Here is a 21,004-nt window from a genome sequence, read left to right as displayed (position 1 = left end):
GTGTGTGTGTGTGTGTGTGTGTGTGTGTGTGTGTGTGTGTGTGTGTGTGTGTGTGTGTGTGTGGTTTATGGTTTTCGGGTGCTAACAGCGTGGTCATCAGCGCCCATCTGTTGTTGAACGATTTAACAGAACACTTAGGGAAAAGATGTCGAAGAAATTTGATTTACTAGGATATTATAAATGGTTAAATTTAGTTAAAGGTTTAATTTATGAATATAATAATACAAACATTCTACAATAAGAATGAAACCAATAGAAGTTAATGAGAAAAATTTTAAAATAAATAATATTTTAACTATTGTGCAATCTAAATTTAAAACAGATGATAAAGTTAGAATTAGTAGACTTAAAGGTCTTTTTGAAAAAAGGATATACAGCTAATTGGTTAACAGACATATTTGAAATTGAAATGTTATTTATTCTAATCCAATTACATATAAACTAGAAGAGATAAAACTAAATTTTTATGAACAAGAGCTACAAATAACAAAATATCCAGATGTATATTTAGTTGAAAAAGTTTTAAAAAAGAAAGGTAATAAAGTTTATGTTAAATGATTAGATTTTGGCAATACACATAACAGTAGGATGCATAAAGATTAAGTAATTTTATAGTATTTCAGTTTCATGAAACAATTTAATATCATTAATCAATTGTTATTATGTATAGTTATCCAAATTTCTCTCATTATTTGATACATATTTATTCAATTAGGATTATAGTTCAATCTTAATATTTCTGGATGTCTATCTTCGATTTTATATAGTTGTTTCAGTAAATTTTGTTCTGTTCTAATGAAATAATAGTAATATTCACATTCATCATCAAATAATTTTAAAAGAATGAATGTAGGTCTTAAACTGTCTCCAAATGTTTTAGGACCTACATGTGGTAAAAACCATTTATTTCTTCGTTTTTACATATTATTTCTCAAATAGTATGAACAGTTTCTGTCAAATTTGACGATCTTTTAATTGATTTATTTCTATGCTTAATTATTTTATGTTTGCAGTTGTTGAGTACAATTAGCTTTATGTTTTATTCGATCTTTGTAAAATGTTTTAATTTTATATTCTTCATGCTTTCTAATTGATGGTAAAAATTCTTGTGTAATCCTTTTTTAAACTTTTTAGCTTCTTCTTTGTTAGAAGTTAAAATTAAAAAAATATAATCCAGAATCAGTAACAAAAATTGAAGATCTTTCATTACCTTTAACCCTGGTAATTTACCGGTTTAGATAAATCATTAATTTCATATATTCATAGAAACATTCAGTTGTAGTCATATTATTAGACTTTTCTGTATCTTGCTAACATAATTCAATTTTTTCTCCATAATTAGGTTTCATAGCTCTCTAGTGAAATACATACATTAATTTGTTAGATAAATCACATATACATAATCCAATATAAATAGGTTTATTAAATATAATTTTTGTTTTATTCATATATAAAGCAGCAAGATTTTCATTAAATATAGATCTACATTTAAAGTATGGTTTGGCTAAAAGTTTAACACATACTTTAATATTTGAAACTAATTTTATATCATTTCTGTGTCTTATATTTTTGATTGTTTTTTAACAGGTATAGAATTATTCATTAGTTGATAGAAATCTTTTTCAAAATAATTTGAAGCTTTAGTTCTTATCAATGTGTTTAGTTCTATATATTTCTTTAACCAATTAGGTTGTTTAAATTTTTAAACTTTATGTAAATTTGAAAGTTGCATTCCTAAGGATAAACATCTTTTAAGATTTCTATAATGTACTACATAATTTTTATCTAAAGTAGTCATTGATTTACTTTCATTTGTATGTGGAACAATTTTTGATTCAGGTGCTAATGGTAAATCTTTATGTAAATCATCTTATTCTTTTCGATATTCTAATTCTATTTCAACTATATAACAATTTTCACATTTGTTTGACATATATTAATTTTGTGCAATGAAAGTTAATTGGTTCATTCCATTGATTTCCACCAAATGATAAATTTTGATAATAGCATAACCATATAAGTTATTTATCTCTAGTTAATTAAACAATTTGATATTTGTTTATTATTAAAATCTTTTAAATATTTATTATTAGCTTTTAAATATCTTTTAAAACAATGTGAAATTTCACCTCTGATTCCTTTTTCAACCATTACAAGCGTATCATAATCCTACAAAATTTAAGTTCTTGTTCAATAATTTTTAACATTGCATCCCAAGACAAACCTGGAGCTGCAGAATACCAGGCTGGATCTCGGATCTTGAATTACTATAAAATTTTCCATTTATTGATAATTTTGTTTCTTCAAATTTATTCCAAGAATCTCTAACATCATATGGGTAAATACCCTTTCTAACTACTAAATTAAATAATTCTATATAAAAATACTTTTTTAACATTCAATAATTGATTTTTTTTAATTTTGATGAAAGTTTATTAAGTGAAGACGCCAAATATATCAACAAATCTAACTTTTAAATCTTTTGTCTGTTTGCTATAAGTCGGTATCTTTATTATCATAAACATGTTCTTTTACAAAAAGATGTGAATCATAACCAGATAAATTATGTAAATAACTAGTTTCATAATCAGGTTGTTTTAGTTTTAAATTACAATTACTATATAATGGAACAATATATTTTCCAGTTAAATGATTATAATGATGAATTTTTTTTGTTTTTCTATAATAATATTTACATAATGTACAAAAATTACAATTATTATGTTTATTTTCTTCAGTTGGATGTGGTTTCATTCTTCAATTTCACAATTAATTCTTCCAATTTGTTCAACTTCTTGTTTTATACATTCTATAAATTTTTATGACAATTTGGTCCTCTATAAACATCAGGATCTTTATATTTTCCATATATGTACTTAATCTAATAGCAAGACCCAATTGGCTCATGATTTTGGTGTTTTTATTCTATATTGTGATACTGAATTTGGTACAAAATTATCCATTTTTAAAATTAAACTTTCAAAAACGGAAAAATAACAAATGGAACTTAATGTTTATATTGATAATTTTTAAAATATACATATTCTCCATTCATTGGCATTTCAACTTTTAGTGCTTTTTAGTTAAATAAATTTGTTTTATGATTAATTAATTTTTCTTTACTATTAAAATGTAGTAAACATATATCACAAATTAATTTTACTGTTTCATGTTTGGTAATTTGTTTTGATACAAGTCTAGATGAATTTTTTATATAACAATAATATGAATTAATATCCTTCTTATAAGAAAATAATTTTACATGATTTTTCTCTTTTAGATTTTGTTATTTTTAATGGATTCACATGATATTTTCCACCTTCATCAACAAATGAATAAAAATTAATAGATACATTATTAAATAATCCTATTTTTGGAACATGATCAACAAATACAGGAAATTCAATTTTTTCAGTTATTTATCAAGATCAAGACGAACACCTTTTTTATATTGTTATTCCTTCTACATTTTTATCTACAGGAAACAAAGCTTTTTTTATAGACCATAGAAAACAATTTTCCTCATTAATACAACTATTATTACTTCAGGTAAATCAATATATGATATCCTTTTAATGCAATATAATTATTAATTGCTAGTTGTAAAGCTATAATTCTATTTAATGCCCATCCTGATACGTGTCTTGAAAATCAGAAAAATTTTGTAAATTATGTCTTTTCCCATATTTAAATTTTTTATTAAATTCTTTTACTGTTAAAATAGTGTATATCGGAGTTTGTTCTCCAAAACCTTTAACTTTTTCATCTGTTTTTTCTTTTTCTAGTATATTTTGACAATACAAATTAAAATTTATCCTTACACTATGATGTACTCTCAAATATTTTTTAACAATTTAAAAAATTTTTGTTTTTCTGCATTTATGAAATGTTTGAAATTAATTTTATGTACATTATTTTCAAGATTTATTGTTTGTAATCTTTTTTCAAATGCTTTTAGTTCTAAGTAATCTTTTGGCTTTGTTTTTACAAATATATTTCTAGAAAATGCAAATTTTATTTTTAATGGTGTACCTTCTTTAGTTAGAATAACATCATAGATATCATTAAATGTAACTTTTCCCAAAGATTTTAATGACAATCAGGTGTATGATTTTTAACAATATTTGTTTCATCTTGATGAGGTATATAAATAGTAACAATATTTTTATAATTTTTACCTACTTTAAGTATATTTACATTTTATAATTTTCACTTATTTCCGATTATTGTTATTATTATTTTGATCAATTTTTATATTATTTTAACTTACAACAGTTGTATTATTTCTTACAATATTTGGATGAATACTAATAATAAAAGAATGATTACTCGTAATAAATCGAATTAAATTAGCTTTACATAAATTTGAATATCCTCATAAATTATTCATTTTATAAAACAAATGAAATCTTGTAACATTAAATTATTGTAGTTGAGCAGCGATGTTAGTTTCCATTTTACTCCTCTATTTATTCCAAAAATTTCATTAGATTTGTAAATATCATTTTTATTAATATAATGATAGTTATTTAATTGATGGGTAAGGATTATTATTTAATAAATCATTAATTAAAAAGTGCATTAGTTTATAATTTAGTTTATAAATTATTAGTTTTTAAAAATTAGATAACAATCAATTTGTTTAACAAATAATTAGTTTTAATAATTTATTTATTAAATCATATTATTATTTAATGAATCATAAAGTTAAACCTCCCTTATTCCTAATATATTCTAATGTACATGTCTTGCATTTTCATTATTTTTATCTTTATGTGAAGAATTAATGAAAAAACAAATTAAATCTCTAATATGTTGACAATATTTACTTTTCCTTATTGATGTAGATGTACTTGTTTCTTCAATTACATTTCCTTCATTATTCATTGTTGATGTTGATTTTTTTTTCATCATCTATTTTTAATAATATTTTTATATGTTCTTTACTTGGATTTCATCGTAAACGTTCTTTGAAATAATATTTAGCAACACTTTTTCCACATACACAAGAAATTCGATTAATATTGTAATTTTGTACTTGATTTTTATTTATACATGACCTACATGTAGTTCTATAACAGTCTTTTGTGTATTTTTGTGAAGTGAAATTATCAATTGACTTCTTTGTATTACCATATTTACAAAATTTATTTTTCACATAACAATTTTGTTGAACTTGACACAGTTCTAGGTCTTGTTCAGCTGATGCTTGCCACATTTCTAAGACTGCTTCAGTTGTTTTATTTAGATAGAAAAACACATTAAATTTGTGAGTAAGTAAATTTTTATAATGTTTATTATTTTTGTAATTTCTTAAATTTTAATTTTGAATTACTCATATAAATTATTTTTAAAATAATCATCACTAAGAATCATCAGAATCAACATCAGATTTATAATGCTGATTCCAAAAATTTATATGTTCAAAAGATCCAACTATACTTGGTAAAGAATCAGGTGCTGCTACTATACTTTCTAATGATGTTTCATTCTGTTCTATAATACTTCTACTAAATGGACAACCTCGTATTCCTTTATCCATTTATCAATATAGTATTTATGAAGAATATGACTGCAATTTTTTTCAAGAAATTGATTATTATTTTCATCACTTAAACAAATAGGACAATCAATATCTTTGTCACATACCTCAATTATTTCATAAGTATCTTATTCTTTAGCATGCATTCCTTTTTTGTTCTCCACATATAAGTAATAATTTTGCTTTGATTTAAAAAAAAAGTAATAATTGTCTATGAATCATTTAGCTATAAGTTCATACATACAATTGTTTAAAAAAAATTTTAATACAAACTATAGTTTTATTTTTGTAATACTAAAAAAATTTGTTATATATAAATGGTAACTACTTTAATTAAGAAGCTAAATAATTTAAGTATTTCTAAAGAAATTAGAAAAGTAAATGAGTTAGAGATAAATGTTTTATATAATATAATGAACTGTGAATATTTAAAACCTAGATTTGGAGAACAACTTTGTCTAGGACTAAATAATAATTTTTAAGTTATTTTACCGAATAGATTTTCTAAATTAATTGATGATTTTGATTTTGATATAATTAAAAAAGGACAAATGAAATAAAATATAAAGGAATGAAGAAACTTAAAAATAGAAATTTTACTTAAAAGTAGAAAGAATTTCATTATATAGAGTTTACAATGTAAAATGGTTAAAATAACGTTCTCTCGTTAGTTAATACATTTTAATTATTTACCTACACGCACAATGTAAAATTTTTTAAAAAAATATTTTTCTCATTAATTTAATTTATTAAAATTGACAACACTGGACCACTGTCAAGACAGTGAAGTGAATATATGATAAAAAAGTATCGAGGAAATTAATAAATATAATTACCAAACAGGTGGACATAGATATGTATGTAAAGAATGCTGCAAAGAACATCAGAAAATTAAAGTTACTTGTGAATGTGGTTGAACTGTAAATAGGTATCCCCTCAAAAAACCTTCACAAACAACAAATCATAATAATTTTATGGCTGCTAAAGCAGAAAGTAAATAATTTTATATTTATAATTTATTATATATTGTATATGATATATATTTATTACATTCATCTATGGGAAATGTATGTTTTATAAGTGATTTTTTATTATAGTTATTCTTATATTATAATATATTATATTATAATTATTAACTGTCGCTCTTGTTGAAAGTGGCAATGTAAACTGACACTACAAAGCAACTCATAAGCAGTTTCATAAAAACTTTCCTCTAGGTAGTGAAGCTCATCAAGAAAAACTCCAGGTGTATCTAGTGTCTTACAAAAAACGCACAGCCTTCCTAGTTCGCTCTATGAGCGAGCAACAAAAATGTGCAAGAACAACGATGCATGTGTGCTGGATGCTTAACAAACACCAGAAGCCATTTTCAGATTCTGACACAGTAGAAAAATGTATGGTACAAAGTAGCAGTGGCACTCTTTAAAGAGAAGAACGATATTGTTGCAGCAATGCAAGGTATTCCATTGTCAGCAAAAAGTAATTCAAAGAGAAGCGAAATTTTGGTTGCTGACAATAAAAGTAGTTTACTTGAACTTCTGCAGAAGACGCCTTGTTACACCATAGCACTAACTGAGCCTTGTTGATGAAGTACAAATGTACATTTTCGTGCGAATTTTGGATATAGAGAGTAACGAATGTAGGGAAGAATCGCCAACAATATTGCCATTGAAAGATGAGACTCGCAGAGAAGATTTATTCAATACTTTTGATGATCAAACATTAGTTATGATAAGACTGATGGAGCCGCAGCAGTGACCGTCAAAGAGAAGAACTAGCAAAGAGAACCCAAAATAAAAATGCTGCAGTACTATCACATCACTGCATAGTTCACCAGGCAGTCCTTTGTGGGAATCTTCGTGTGATTCTGAAAGAAGTAACAGACAGGTTATCAAAGTGGTTACTTTTTAGCGATCTCGTTCTGCTCTTCAGAACAGACAGTTCAAAGAGGTTCTTCCTGAGTGTGACTCAGCGCATTCTGACTAACTGCATTACAACAATGTTTGTTGGCAAATAAAAGAAGAAGTAACATCCTTCTAAGAGAACTTCGATTCACAAGAAGCAAAAACCATTTGAAGTTCCTAGTGAACGAGCGCAGTGTGCTAGCTGTGGCTTTCTTGAAAGACATTCTGAAACATTTAAATGCGCTCGATACTGAGCTACAAGGAAATGGAAAATTAATATGTGATATAATAAAAAAGTGTGTTTTTGGTCAGTACAAGATGGATATATTTTAAGAATACATAGCAAATCAAGAATTGTTTCTTATAATTATATTTCCCCTGAGACGTTTAAGTCTCTTCTTAATCTGCGATAATGATGTTCGAGTCCCAGCCACAGCACAAATTTTAATCAATTTATTCTGCTTCAATCATTATCGCAGCGAAGAAATGTTTCACTTTCCAACAATTTTTAAGGTTAAAATAATTCTGAAAGAGACATTTCAGTATTCTCAAGTTTAATGTCAGATGTTAAGAAGGAATTTGCAGCAAAATCCCAAGACTTTTCAGAGATGGCGATTCTTAAAATTAAAGTTTCTTCGATGGCGGTTTGAACAGATGTGACTCCAAAGTTGTTCTGCCTTCCAATGACTTCACTTTAAATGGAGATAATAGACTTGCAGGAAAATATTTCCTTGCAAATGTATAAAAATGAAACTGCTGAATAATTTTAGAGTAAACATGTCCCCAAAAGATATGAAAATAGCAACAAAAAAATTAGCTGTGTACCAGGGTATTAAGTTTGGTCTACATATATTTGTGAAATCGCTCAAGATAAACGGCCGCCCATCTTGAAGACACTATTCGTGTAAACTGCTCCCCGTATGAACTGTAGGAAGCGACCACTTCTGACACCAAATCTGTAGGTGCCCCGGTGGTCCCGGTCGCCGACGGTGGACTGGATGGCCGCGCGGTGACCTCTCCAGTTGTCAGGATGCTAGGAAATGGCTTCCCCAAGTCCTAGCTGACTCGTAGCGATGACACCAGATCCGGGCCGCGCAGTCTTGCTAGCGCAGCGCCGCATGCTGTGACGTAGCGGTGGAATGCCCTTACTTCGGCCACGCGTGGCTGGCGGCGCCCAGCTGGCCGTCGGCTGCGGACAGCAAGTGGCTCCTGGTTGGAGTCCCGGCACTGTCGGCACGAGAGGCGTTCTCGTAGTGCGGAGTGTACTCTATCCCACCCCGTCTTCTTCCCTGCTCCTCCTGGTGGCTCGTCCGCGGTGGACGGGCGGAACGGGCTGCAGTCCCCCAGCGTCGTCGGCTCACCCGGTTGTGACGGCGGATGCATAGGGCCTAGGCCCCGCACTATCTTGTCGACGGCTCACTGATGTGGTCAGCATTGGCGACGAGCGAGTCTGCCGCGATGTCTGCTAATCCTGGGTTGATGATTGACAGCGGCAGCAGGGAGGACCAGAGCTGGTATTGTCCCCTCACATCTGCTGCTGGATGGGCTGCCCTTACTGCAGCATCTCCTTAATAAAGATTAACATGTCGATCACCGAGCTGAGCGCTATGCAGCGACCCATTACACATCTAACCGCAAGTCTAACTGCGAGTGCGAGTGCGAGTTGCTATCAAAGCTGGCGTATTTAAAGAAAGCACGAGCGACGTCCTGACGTCATGCTCGTTTGTAATGACCGCATTCGTTCCACTTATACTGCTGATTCATCTATCGTACTCGCCCCTTATGTGTTCTTGCGACAGAGTTACGTGTTGTTGCGGCAGACTTACGCGAAGTTATGAAATGCAGTACAGCTGACGCTATACCTCTGTCTTGCACTCACGAAAGTCTCCGTCTAACACAAACCCGTGTGTTAAGCACTTCTCTCTCGCCTGTTGTGTATAACCCGGCCATTGCCCCTGCGTGACGACACATTCCGATATATGTGCAATTCTCTTAACTCTTGGCTAACCTACTGGCTCTGGCTCTCGGCATAGGCAACGAAACTTTGACAATATTCCACGTTTCCAACTCTTTACTATTCTGCGACACTACAGAACCAAGCTTTAGGAAACAGGCTCAAGATCGCAAATGTAATTTCTCCCGTTGATTTTTTAATACAAATACGTCTGTATATTGTATTTCATACTTTATGAGTGAAAATTAAAGTAAAAAACAGTAGTGCATATACGTTTTTCTGGATTTTTAAATTCAAATATGCCTATCTATTTACTGGATTTCATATTTTTTTGAGTGAAAATAAAACCAAAAACTAATGAAGAAGTTTTTCTGGATTTATTAATACAAATATACCTATCTATTGTATTTCATATTAGTTTGAGATTGAAAATTAAAATAAAAAATTAGTAAGGAATACGAGGGTTTTCTTATGGACCTCCATAAAAATTTTCAAAAGTATCCAGACCACATTTAAAATTACTTGCCGACGTCTGTTCCAGCTGAATCGAGTAACACTGCAATCCGAACCAACTCCATAGCTTGGTAAACACCGCGTGCTCCCTTTTGGATTATAAACTGGCATAGTATATTCCTTCACCCCCGCCTCCTCTCTTCACCACCACCTGTGAATTGTTAGTATTGTGGGAAAGACATTCTGTTGCATATACCTCAAATCAGCTTGTGTACGTTTAATACTTATATAGATGCAACATCATCTAATTCGATTGTTGCAGTCTGACCTTGCATGTCTAAATGCCAACAACAATAGTGTTTACAATTTGTTCACCATATTCTATACCATTACATGAATATGGTGGTGTAAATGGTACTTTAGAATACAATCTTGTAGCTGGGAACAGAATGGATTGTGTGTTTCGATCCTGCCGAAGGATCCTTAAGTGTATTAAAAACTATAAAACAGTGCTTACGATGTGCTCCATTCTATTTTGTGTCAATTGATTCCATGAAGTGGCAATTAACGAATAACTTACAGAAAAGCCGCTGTGTCGTGCTTAACATCGATTCTGTTGTTTGTCTACTGGTGTATAGGTAAACCATTACCTATATTCCGTCTCAAATAACTTACAGGAATTCAGATCGGTGACGTCGTCTATAACCACCGATACTTCGACAAGGGCGCACCCCACCATTTCCAAGGCAAAGCTGCAGTAAGTAAGCACTCTGCAAGCGAATTTCATATCTCGCTCTTCACAGGAGCTCCGTAAAGATAAAACACACACACACACACACACACACACACACACACACACACACTCATTGTAAACACTAGCGCCATCACAAACCGAAGACGGCCGATGTTAGAAGTTATCAATAGTGAAATTAGTCATCAGTGGATGAGGTAGCTTAAACTCGGTCCCTCTGTATTTTGACAAGTGAAAGAGCAGGATTCCGTATAGCATTTAGACAAAAACCACCACCTCTGTTTATAAGGTTACTTGCTAATTTAATTTCAACAGCTTCCTTAATAACACTATCCCGATACCTGGAAGTGCATGCCAGAATCTCCATATTGTTATATTCCATAGAATGACCGGTGCCAAGACTCTGGTCTGCAATGTCGGAATTGCTTGGCTGTTGTAAGAGTGTGTGCCACTTATGCACAGTATACCGATCCTTCACTGTGGTAATTGTCTGACCAAAATATGTCATGCCACAGCTGCAAGGAATACGGCACACACCCACCCTATACAAACCAAGATCATCCTTTACATAACTTAAAAGGACGGTGATCTTGGATGGAGGTCGAAAAACACACTTCACATAATATTTCCGCACAATATGAGCGATCCTGTTTGAAATTTTTGAAGCAATCATTAAATGAAGCCGCAACAATTCCCTGCAAATTTCGTATTTTCTCCGGATTCGCTGGACGGTGCTTCATTGTCGCAGTCTGACGGGGTTTCATTCTGTAACTGCACAGCATTTGGAGAAGTTTGAACGTTTCCATGTCTTGGAGTCTATTACACACATCAAAAAAAGTTTTCCATCATCTCGGTTCCGAGTGTTCCCGAACCTGTACAGAAAATTGGAATAGAGGTCAACATAAACATCATTTCCGCCCTTTTTATTGCTCATGAAAACCACACATTGAATGTTGTACCAACATACAGCGAGATCTTCAGAGGTGGTGGACTAGATTGCTATACATACCGGTACCTCTAATACCCAGTACAGCGTCCTCTTGCACTGATGCATGCCTGTATTCGTCGTGACATGCTATCCACTAGTTCATCAAGCCACTGTCAGTCCAGATTGTCCAACGCCTCAACAGCAATTCGCCATAGACCCCTCAGAGTGGTTGGTGGGTCACATCGTCCATAAACAGCCCTTTTCAATCTATCCCAGGTATGTTCGATAGGGTTCATGTCTGCAGAATATGCTGGCCACTCTAGTCGAGCGATGTCGTTATCCTGAAGGAAGTCATTCACAAGATGTGCAGATGGGGGCGCGTAGAATGCCTCGCCAATATGCTGCCTATATGGTTGCACTATAGGTCAGAGGATGGCATTCATGTATTGTACAGCCGTTATGGCGCCTTCCATGACCACCAGCGGCGTACGTCGGCTCCACATAATGCCACCCCAAAACAGCACGGAGTCTCCACCTTGATGCACTCGCTGGACTGTGTGTCTAAGGCGTTCAGCCTGACTGTTTTGCCTGCAAACACGTCTCCGACGATTGTCCGGTCGAAGGCATATGCGACACTCATCACTGAAGAGAACGTGATGCCAATCCTGAGTGGTCCATTTGGCATATTGTTGGGCCCATCAGTACCGCGCTGCATGGTCTCATGGTTGCAAAGAGGGACCTCACCATGGACGTTGGGAGTGAAGTTGCGCATCAGGCAGCCTATTGTGCACAGTTTGAGTTGTAACACCACGTCCTGTTGCTGCACGAAAAGCATCATTCAACATGGTGGCGTTGCTGTCAGGTTTCCTCCGAGCCATAATCCTTAGGTAGCGGTCATCCACTGCAGTAGTACCCCTTGGGCAGCCTGAGGGAGGCTTGTCATTGACAATGGACACTTTCCTTGCCCTTGTAGAGAGCCCTTCCTGGCAGAAAGTATTAATGCGGACGCGTTCGAACCGCGGTATTGACTGTCTAAGCATGGTTGAACTACAGACGACACGAGCCATGTATCTCCTTCCTGGTAGGATGACTGGAACTGATCGGCTGTCGGACCCCCTCCGTGTAATAGGCGCTGTTCATGCATGGTTGTATACGTGTTTGGGCTGGCTTAGTGACATCTCTGAACAGTGAAAGGGCTATGTCTGTGATACAATATCCACAATCAACGCCTATCTTCAGGAGTTCTGGGAACCGGGGTGATGCAAAACTTTTTTTTATGCTTGTACTATTTCTCGACATTCTGTGATAAATTCCACGGAGATAGCTTTTGATGGCGCAGCTTTATCTGTGCAAGAGAAAGTTTTAAACTTGGCACCAGCTTCTAAGTGTTAGCCAGTTGTTGATTTTCTTAGTTATGTTGAACAGACTGGTTTTTAACTGCCTCCTGATTTTGTAGAGGAGGCAAGGAGGGAGGTATGTTGTGTACTGACTGGGGCATGTCCACCCAAGAGAAGTATCACAGCGGCTGAGAGGGTTTGTTTTACGTTCACTTACAGTTTATCTGGATATTGTCATTTTACCTTCAGACAAGGACAACGCTGCCATTGTTTTTGACAAGCAGGATAACGTTCAGACGATGCAGTGTTTACTGTCTACTTCAGCGTATAGCATGATCGGTTCTGACCCACAAAAAGTGTTAATAGATAGACTAACAACCTTGTGAAGAAAAGTTCCTTATCACAGGAGACCGTCAAGAGTCTCAATTCTTATTGTGTTGTTCCCCCTAGGTTATATGGCCTCCTTCCAATTGTAACATTGGTGCACCAACACATCGTGCAGCAGAACATCTGACTACCGTGTTGATCCCTATAGTAGGTCGGTGTGAGCATCACATTAAAAATGGTGGATTTCTTACGTCGATTAGAGGGAATACGTTTGAATGATTCTGAAATTCTAGTAACTTTTGATGTGGTGTCTCTTTTCACTCGTGTTTCTCTGTTTGATTCATTACGGTTCATTGAGATTTGGTTTGGTGCTGAATTAACCAATCTATTTCGACATGTGTCAGCTTGCACATACTTTTTGTTCAATGACCAGTACTGCGAGCACACAGATCGAGTTTTGATGTGAAGCCTGTTGTCACATATTATTGCCAGTTTGTTTAGGAAAGATTTCGAGGAATGTGCCTTGCAGTCGTGGACTTTAAAACTAACGAGTTTTTTTCAGATATGTAGATGATACTTTTGCTCTCATGGCCTCATGGCAGTGAGAATCTGAACAACTTTTTAGAACGTATGAGTTCAGTCCACTTGAATATTTGTTTCACAGTGGAAATGGAGAAGAATGGCTGTCTTCTCTCCCGCAATGCGTTGGTCAGATGGAAGGTGGATGGTACGTTCGGACATGCTGTTTATAGGAAGCCAATTCACACCGACTTGTATCTGCAGGCTGACAGTTGTCACCATCCAACTCAATGTGAAGGAGTATTTCATACCTTCGTTCACAGGGTGCTTCTCATCTCAGATGCTGAGAGTTTTTCAGCTGAATTAGCCCATCTCGAAGTCACCTTTGAAAGACAGATGAGACGTGTGTTGGGATATTAACCAACTGCGCACTGAGTGTATGATGATAATACCGAGGTGGCAGCAAAGTCTATGGCCTTATTGGCTTATGCATTTTGTACAGAACTGGTCTTATTTTACGGAAACATGTTGTGAAGTGTGTTTTTCAACTACCATCTAAGATCAGGGTCCTTTTAAGTTCCGTAGAAGATGATCTTGGTTTGCATAAGGCTGGTGCATGTCACTTTCATTGCAGTTGTGGCATGTCATATATTGCTCAGACTATCAGCACTGGAGAGGACCACTGTACTGAGCATAAGCGGCACACATGCTTACAACAGCCAAGCACATCCTCCACTGCAGAACATTGCCTTGGCAGCGGTCATCCTGTGGGACAACACGAAGATTCTGGCATGCATTTCCAGTTATTGCAATAGTGTTATTAAGGAAGCTGTTGAAATTTAATTAGCAGTTAATCTTATAAACAGAGATGGTGGTTTTTATTTAAATTCTGCATGGAATATTGCTCTCTCTTGTCAAAAAACACAGGGACAGAGTTTATGCCAGCTCACTCGTTGATTATTAATTTCGCTATTGATAACTTCTGACGTCGACCATTTTTGGTTTTTGGTTTATGGTGGAGCTAATGTTTAGTATGTGTGTGTGTGTGTGTGTGTGTGTGTGTGTGTGTGTGTGTGTGTGTGTGTGTGTGTGTGTGTGTGTGTGTGTTTGCTGGCAGGTGTGGCCGAGCGGTTCTAGGCACTTCAGTCTGCAACCACGCGACTGCTACGGTCACAGGTTCGAATCCTGCCTTGGGCATGGATGTGTGTGATGTCCTTAGGTTAGTTAGGTTTAAGTAGTTCTAAGTTCTAGGGGACTGATGACCTCAGATGTAAAACTGAAGTGATATCAGGTGTTCCCCAGGGAAGCATCCTGGGACCTCTGCTGTTCCTGACTATATAAATGACCTGGGTGACAATCTGAGCAGTTCTCTTAGGTTGTTCGCAGATGATGCTGTAATTTACCGTCTAGTAAGGTCACCCGAAGACCAGTCACAGTTGCAAAGCGATTTAGAAAAGATTGCTGTATGATGTGGCAGGTGGTAGTTGACGCTAAATAACGAAAAGTGTGAGGTGATCCACATGAGTTCCAAAAGAAATCCGTCGGAATTCGATTACTCGATAAATAGTACAATTCTCAAGGCTGTCAATTCAACTAAGTACCTGGGTGTTAAAATTACTAACAACTTCAGTTGGAAAGACCACATAGATAATATTGTGGGGAAGGTGAGCCAAAGGTTGCATTTCATTGGCGGGACACTTAGAAGATGCAACAAGTCCACTAAAGAGACAGCTTACACTAAACTCGTTCATCCTCTGTTAGAATATTGCTGCTCAGTGTGGGATCCTTACCAGGTGGGATTGATGGAGGACATCGAAAGGGTGCAAAAAAAGGGCAGCTCGTTTTGTATTACCACGTAGTAGGGGAGAGAGTGTGGCAGATATGATACGCGAGTTGGGATGGAAGTTATTAAAGCAAAGACGTTTTTCGTCGCGGCGAGATCTATTTACGAAATTTCAGTCACCAACTTTCTCTTCCGAATGCGAAAATATTTTGTTGAGTCCAACCTACATAGGTAGGAATGATCATCAAAATAAAATAAGAGAAGTCAGAGCTCGAACAGAAAGGTTTAGGTGTTCGTTTTTCCCGCGCGCTGTTCAGGAGTGGAATGGTGGAGAGATAGTATGATTGTGGTTCGATGAACCCTCTGCCAAGCACTTAAATGTGAATTGCAGAGTAATCGTGTAGATGTAGATGTAAGTCCCATAGTGCTCAGAGCCATTTGAACCATTTTTGTGTGTGTGTGTGTGTGTGTGTGTGTTTGGTGAAAACCGTGGTATTAAATTCGCTTCAGATAACTCTCTCAAATGCTGTCAATACCCTTTCTTTGAATTCAAGCTACATCTGATCTACTCTTATTAGTTCGTTTTGAAGTAGTTGAGAGTGTCTCTTCGGAAGATCTCAAGGAAATTTTTATCTGTTTTTCTTTAATAGATAATTTTTTGAGTTTATTTTTGACGAACTTGGATGTTATTGTATTCATTCCCACTATTACGATGTTGTGGTCACGTGTCTGTGTATCAGTCACGATACTCTCTATTTGCATAGGATTATTTATTTACAAGGAGTGAAGTATGTTTTTGCATCTGTTTACACTTCGAGTGGGCTCTTGAATTAATTGTTAAAATTAGTTTTATCAGAATGCATTTATTATTATTTTGAACGACGTTTTGTGCTTACCGCCGACTTTATATATGAGTTCCACCAACATACCGATAGATACTGCCTGCAGGAAAATTAAAGAGACCTTTGGAGAAAAGAGAGCCACTTGTATGAATATCAAGACTCAGATGGAAACCCAGTTCTAAGCAAAGAAGGGAAAGCAGAAAGGTGGAAGGAGTATATAGAGGGTCTATACAAGGGCGATGTACTTGAGGACAATATTATGGAAGTGGAAGAGGATGTAGATGAAGATGAAATGGGAGATACGATACTGTGTGAAGAGTCTGACAGAGCACTGAAAGACCTGAGTTGAAACAAGGCCCCGGGAGAAGACATCATTCCATTGGAACTACTGACGGCCTTGGGAGAGCCAGTCCTGACAAAACTCTACCATCTGGTAAGTAAGATGTATGAGACAGGCGAAATACCCTCAGACTTCAAGAAGAATATAATAATTCCAATCCCAAAGTAAGCAGGTGTTGACAGATGTGAAAATTACCGAACTATCAGTTTAATAAGTCACAGCTGCAAATTACTAACGCGAATTCTTTACAGATGAATGGAAAAACTGGTAGAAGCCGACCTCAGCGAGGATCAGTTTGGATTCCGTAGAAATATTGGAACATGTGAGGCAATACTGAGCCTACGCCTTACCTTAGAAAATAGATTAAGGAAAGGCAAACCTACATTTCTAGCATTTGTAGACTTAGAGAAAGCTTTTGACAATGTTGACTGGAATACTCTCTTTCAAATTCTGAAGGTGGCAGGGGTAAAATACAGGGAGCGAAAGGCTATTTACAATTTGTACAGAAATCAGGTGGCAGTTACAAGAGTCGAGGGGCATGAATGGGAAGCAGTGGTTGGGAAGGGAGTGAGACAGGGTTGTAGCCACTCCCTGATGTTATTCAATCTGTATATTGATCAAGCAGTAAAGAAAACAAAAGAAAAATTCGGTGTAGGTATTAAAATCCATGGAGAAGAAATAAAAACGTTGAGGTTCGCCGATGACATTGTAATTCTGTCAGGGACAGCAAAGGACATGGAAGAGCAGTTGAACGGAATGGACAGTGTCTTGAAAGGAGGATATAAGATGAACATTAAGAAAAGCAAAACGAGGATAATGGAATGTAGTCGAATTAAGTTGGGTGATGCTGAGGGAATTAGATTAGGAAATGAGACACTTAAAGTAGTAAAGGAGTTTTGCTATTTGGGGAGCAAAATAAGTGATGATGGTCGAAGTAGAGAGGATATAAAATGTAGACTGGCAATGGCAAGGAAAGCGTTACTGAAGAAGAGAAATTTGTCAACATCGAGTACAGATTTAAGTGTCAGGAAGTCGCTTCTGAAAGTATTTGTATGGAGTGTAGCCATGTATGGAAGTGAAACATGGACGATAAATAGTTTGGACAAGAAGAGAATAAAAGCTTTCGAAATGTGGTGCTACACAAGAATGCTGAAGATTAGATGGGTAGATCACGTAACTAATGAGGAGGTATTGAATAGAATTGGAGAGAAGAGGAGTTTGTGGCACAACTTGACAAGAAGAAGGGACCGGTTGGTAGGACATGTTCTGAGGCATCAAGGGATCACAAATTTAGCATTGGAGGGCAGCGTGGAGGGTAAAAAACGTAGAGAGAGACCAAGAGATGAATACACTTAGCAGATTCAGAAGGATGTAGGTTGCAGTAAGTACTGGGAGATGAAGAAGCTTGCACAGGATAGAGTAACATGGAGAGCTGCATCAAACCAGTCTCAGGACTGAAGACAATAACAACAACAACAACATACTGAGGGTAGGTTGGGTGGATCTGAATGGTTCAAATGGCTCTGAGCACTATGGGACTTAACATCTGAGGTCATTAATCCCCTAGAACTTAGAACTACTTATACCTAACTAACCTAAGGACATCACACACATCTATGCCCGAGGCAGGCTCGAACCTGCGATGGTAGAGGTCGCGCGGCTCCAGACTGAAGCGCCTAGAATCGCTCGGCCACAGCGGCCGGCGTGAATTTGAAATGAGACTCAAGTTTTCTTCGAACCTTTCAGCAGCTATATCACATGTGTTGGTGGGTCGATAAAAGGAGCCAGTCATTAAGTTACTCGCGTTTTCAAGTACAACTACAATGGCCTTCATGAAAGAAAGGCTGCGACTGCTTGTAGTAACGTCCCAGCTGGAGTGCTACCCACAGGCAGAGATGCGACAGTTGTAGCAGTTCACGATGCGATTTTCAGTACAAAATATTGCTGCGAACGTATGAACTGTCATACATTGTGTATTTCCTATAGACTAAATTACCATGGAGATAAAGTGAGAAGGGGGAATTCAAACTATAAATACTTTTCTCCAGTATTACTTTTAGTACAACTTACGTTCCAGGTGATTATTTTCTTTATTTTCGAGAATTTTTGAAATGTGATGCCTTGGAACATGATCTAAAGTGAAAAAAATCTCTTTTATATCACGTGGTTCAGTTAAACAAACAGGCGGGAGGGGAAACCAGCAAGAAAGATGCACACTACTGTACACAAATCTGCACTTATTTTTGCAAATGTATATAACTTCCGTCTACTGTTCTTTGCGAGACAGTTATTTCTTATTTTCTAATAATTGTTTGTGCAAATAGTTCTCAAAATAAGACGTTTTCTAACTAGTGTGTTTTGCACCTTTATCACACGTACATGTCTTAATACAGTCGTCTGTTCCAGAAGGTGTTTAAACACTTCTCTAGGATTTACCCAAATGTTTTACATTTATCGCACTCATTAATCAATTTTAATGAAGAATGTGACAACTGGTATGTAGAATAGCATGTTGAAGTCATTCTCAGAGGTATTTGTACTTTCACAAACGTGCTCTAAATGCCTAATAGGCATTTCTAGAGAATTTAGTGTTAAGATCTGTTCCACAAAAGTTGACAACCAACACATACCTCATTTGTAATAGACTCATTACTTTAAATTCCTTTTCAGAAAAGATCTGCGAAGCTGACAGTTGGTAGCATGCTCCACACATTTTTTTGTAGGGACCAAACCTACTCTCTAGAGCAAGGGCAGCCAAGATTTCAGCTTAGAGCAACGGCGGCTAAGATTTCAATTTGCAGACAATGCCTGGGCACCAGTACCAAAGCGCTCAGCCTCACTTCCCATGTCCTCCACCGCCACGCCACGCTGTCTGAGGGTGAAGAGGGGGGAAGAGAAAAAAACGGCGAACGCGACGCATTTAAAAGGCAGTGCAGTCACACTTCTAGAGTTTCAATCACTTCCATCTGCTGTGGCTTATGTCAGTTTGTTATCAGCATTTTTTTTTAAATCTTGAATGCACCCAACTGTCCTTGCACAAACGTTAAATGCTTACTGCAAGCATGAAGCCCACAACCGCAGCCTATGCAATTACAACTCGCACATATCCTGGAGGATTTCATGTAGTACTTGTGTTGACTAGGGACTGGCTACATGACGTATCAGTCATCGCCAGTTCCAATCCCCCTTTAGGTGCATTTACATCTGTGCACCATGTGGCTAGTCGCCCCCACACAAAAATATAGTTTTCCAGTGTAAAAATAGGTCTGAGTGGAATCAGTCACATGCGCATTTTGAGGTGTGCACCGAAAACGATTTTGAGGCAGCTGTAATCGAAATTATGGAAGCAAATATAATCATAACATGTATCTATCGTTCTCCAACAGGCAATGTATGTGTCTTCCTAAAAAACCTTGAAATACTCCTAAACAAACTTCACCAAAACAAAAAGGTACTAGTTTTATGTGGTGATTTCAATGTCTATTTCCAGTTTACAGGGCTTTTTAAAAGATCCTTACTGAATCTCACTAACTCATTCTGTCTGAATTCCACAGTAACATTCCCCACAAGGTGCAAAAACAACATCAAAACCACACTTGACCAGATATTTATAAACTGTCCCTACCACAGAGTCGAACCTCTGGACACAGGCTATAGTGATCACTGTGGCCAAGTGCTATACCTTACAAATGTTCTCCCCTTAGACTGCAACAACAAATACACAAGTAAAGTAAGAAACTACAGCAATGAAAACATGAAAATCTTCAGTGATTCCTTAGCTGCAGAAACATGGAACAAAGTATATGAAGCAGACGATACAGACAACAAAATGCAATCGTTTCTAAATACATTTCTATATCGCTTCAATATTGCCTTTCCTCTTAAACTCAAACGCACCACATCAAAAGAACCCAATAAGAAGCCATAGATAACAACTGGTATAAAGATTTCCTGCAGAAGGAAGAGAGATCTGTTGAAGTATCTACAAAATAACAACACCATCCCCACCCCATCTGAAGAAAGATACATCAAGCAATGTGTCAAAATCCTTAAAAAAGTCATAGTACTGGCAAAGCAAACAGCAAATGACAACTATGTGGCAACATCCTCAAACAAAACCAAGGCAGTGTGGAACATTATAAGGAAAGAAACAAATCAACAGCCAGGTAAACATGAAAACACTATCCTGATCCACAACAACACGAGAGTTACTAATCCACAAGAAATTGCAAATATCTTCAACAATTACTATGAAAATATTATTAAAAATCTGTTACAAAACTTCAACAAACCCACACCCAACTGACAAAACAAAATCTATATT

This window comes from Schistocerca piceifrons, chromosome X (genome assembly GCF_021461385.2).
Source record: "Schistocerca piceifrons isolate TAMUIC-IGC-003096 chromosome X, iqSchPice1.1, whole genome shotgun sequence".
In the NCBI taxonomy this organism is placed as follows: domain Eukaryota; kingdom Metazoa; phylum Arthropoda; class Insecta; order Orthoptera; family Acrididae; genus Schistocerca; species Schistocerca piceifrons.
Note: the sequence above shows the minus strand (reverse complement) of the source record.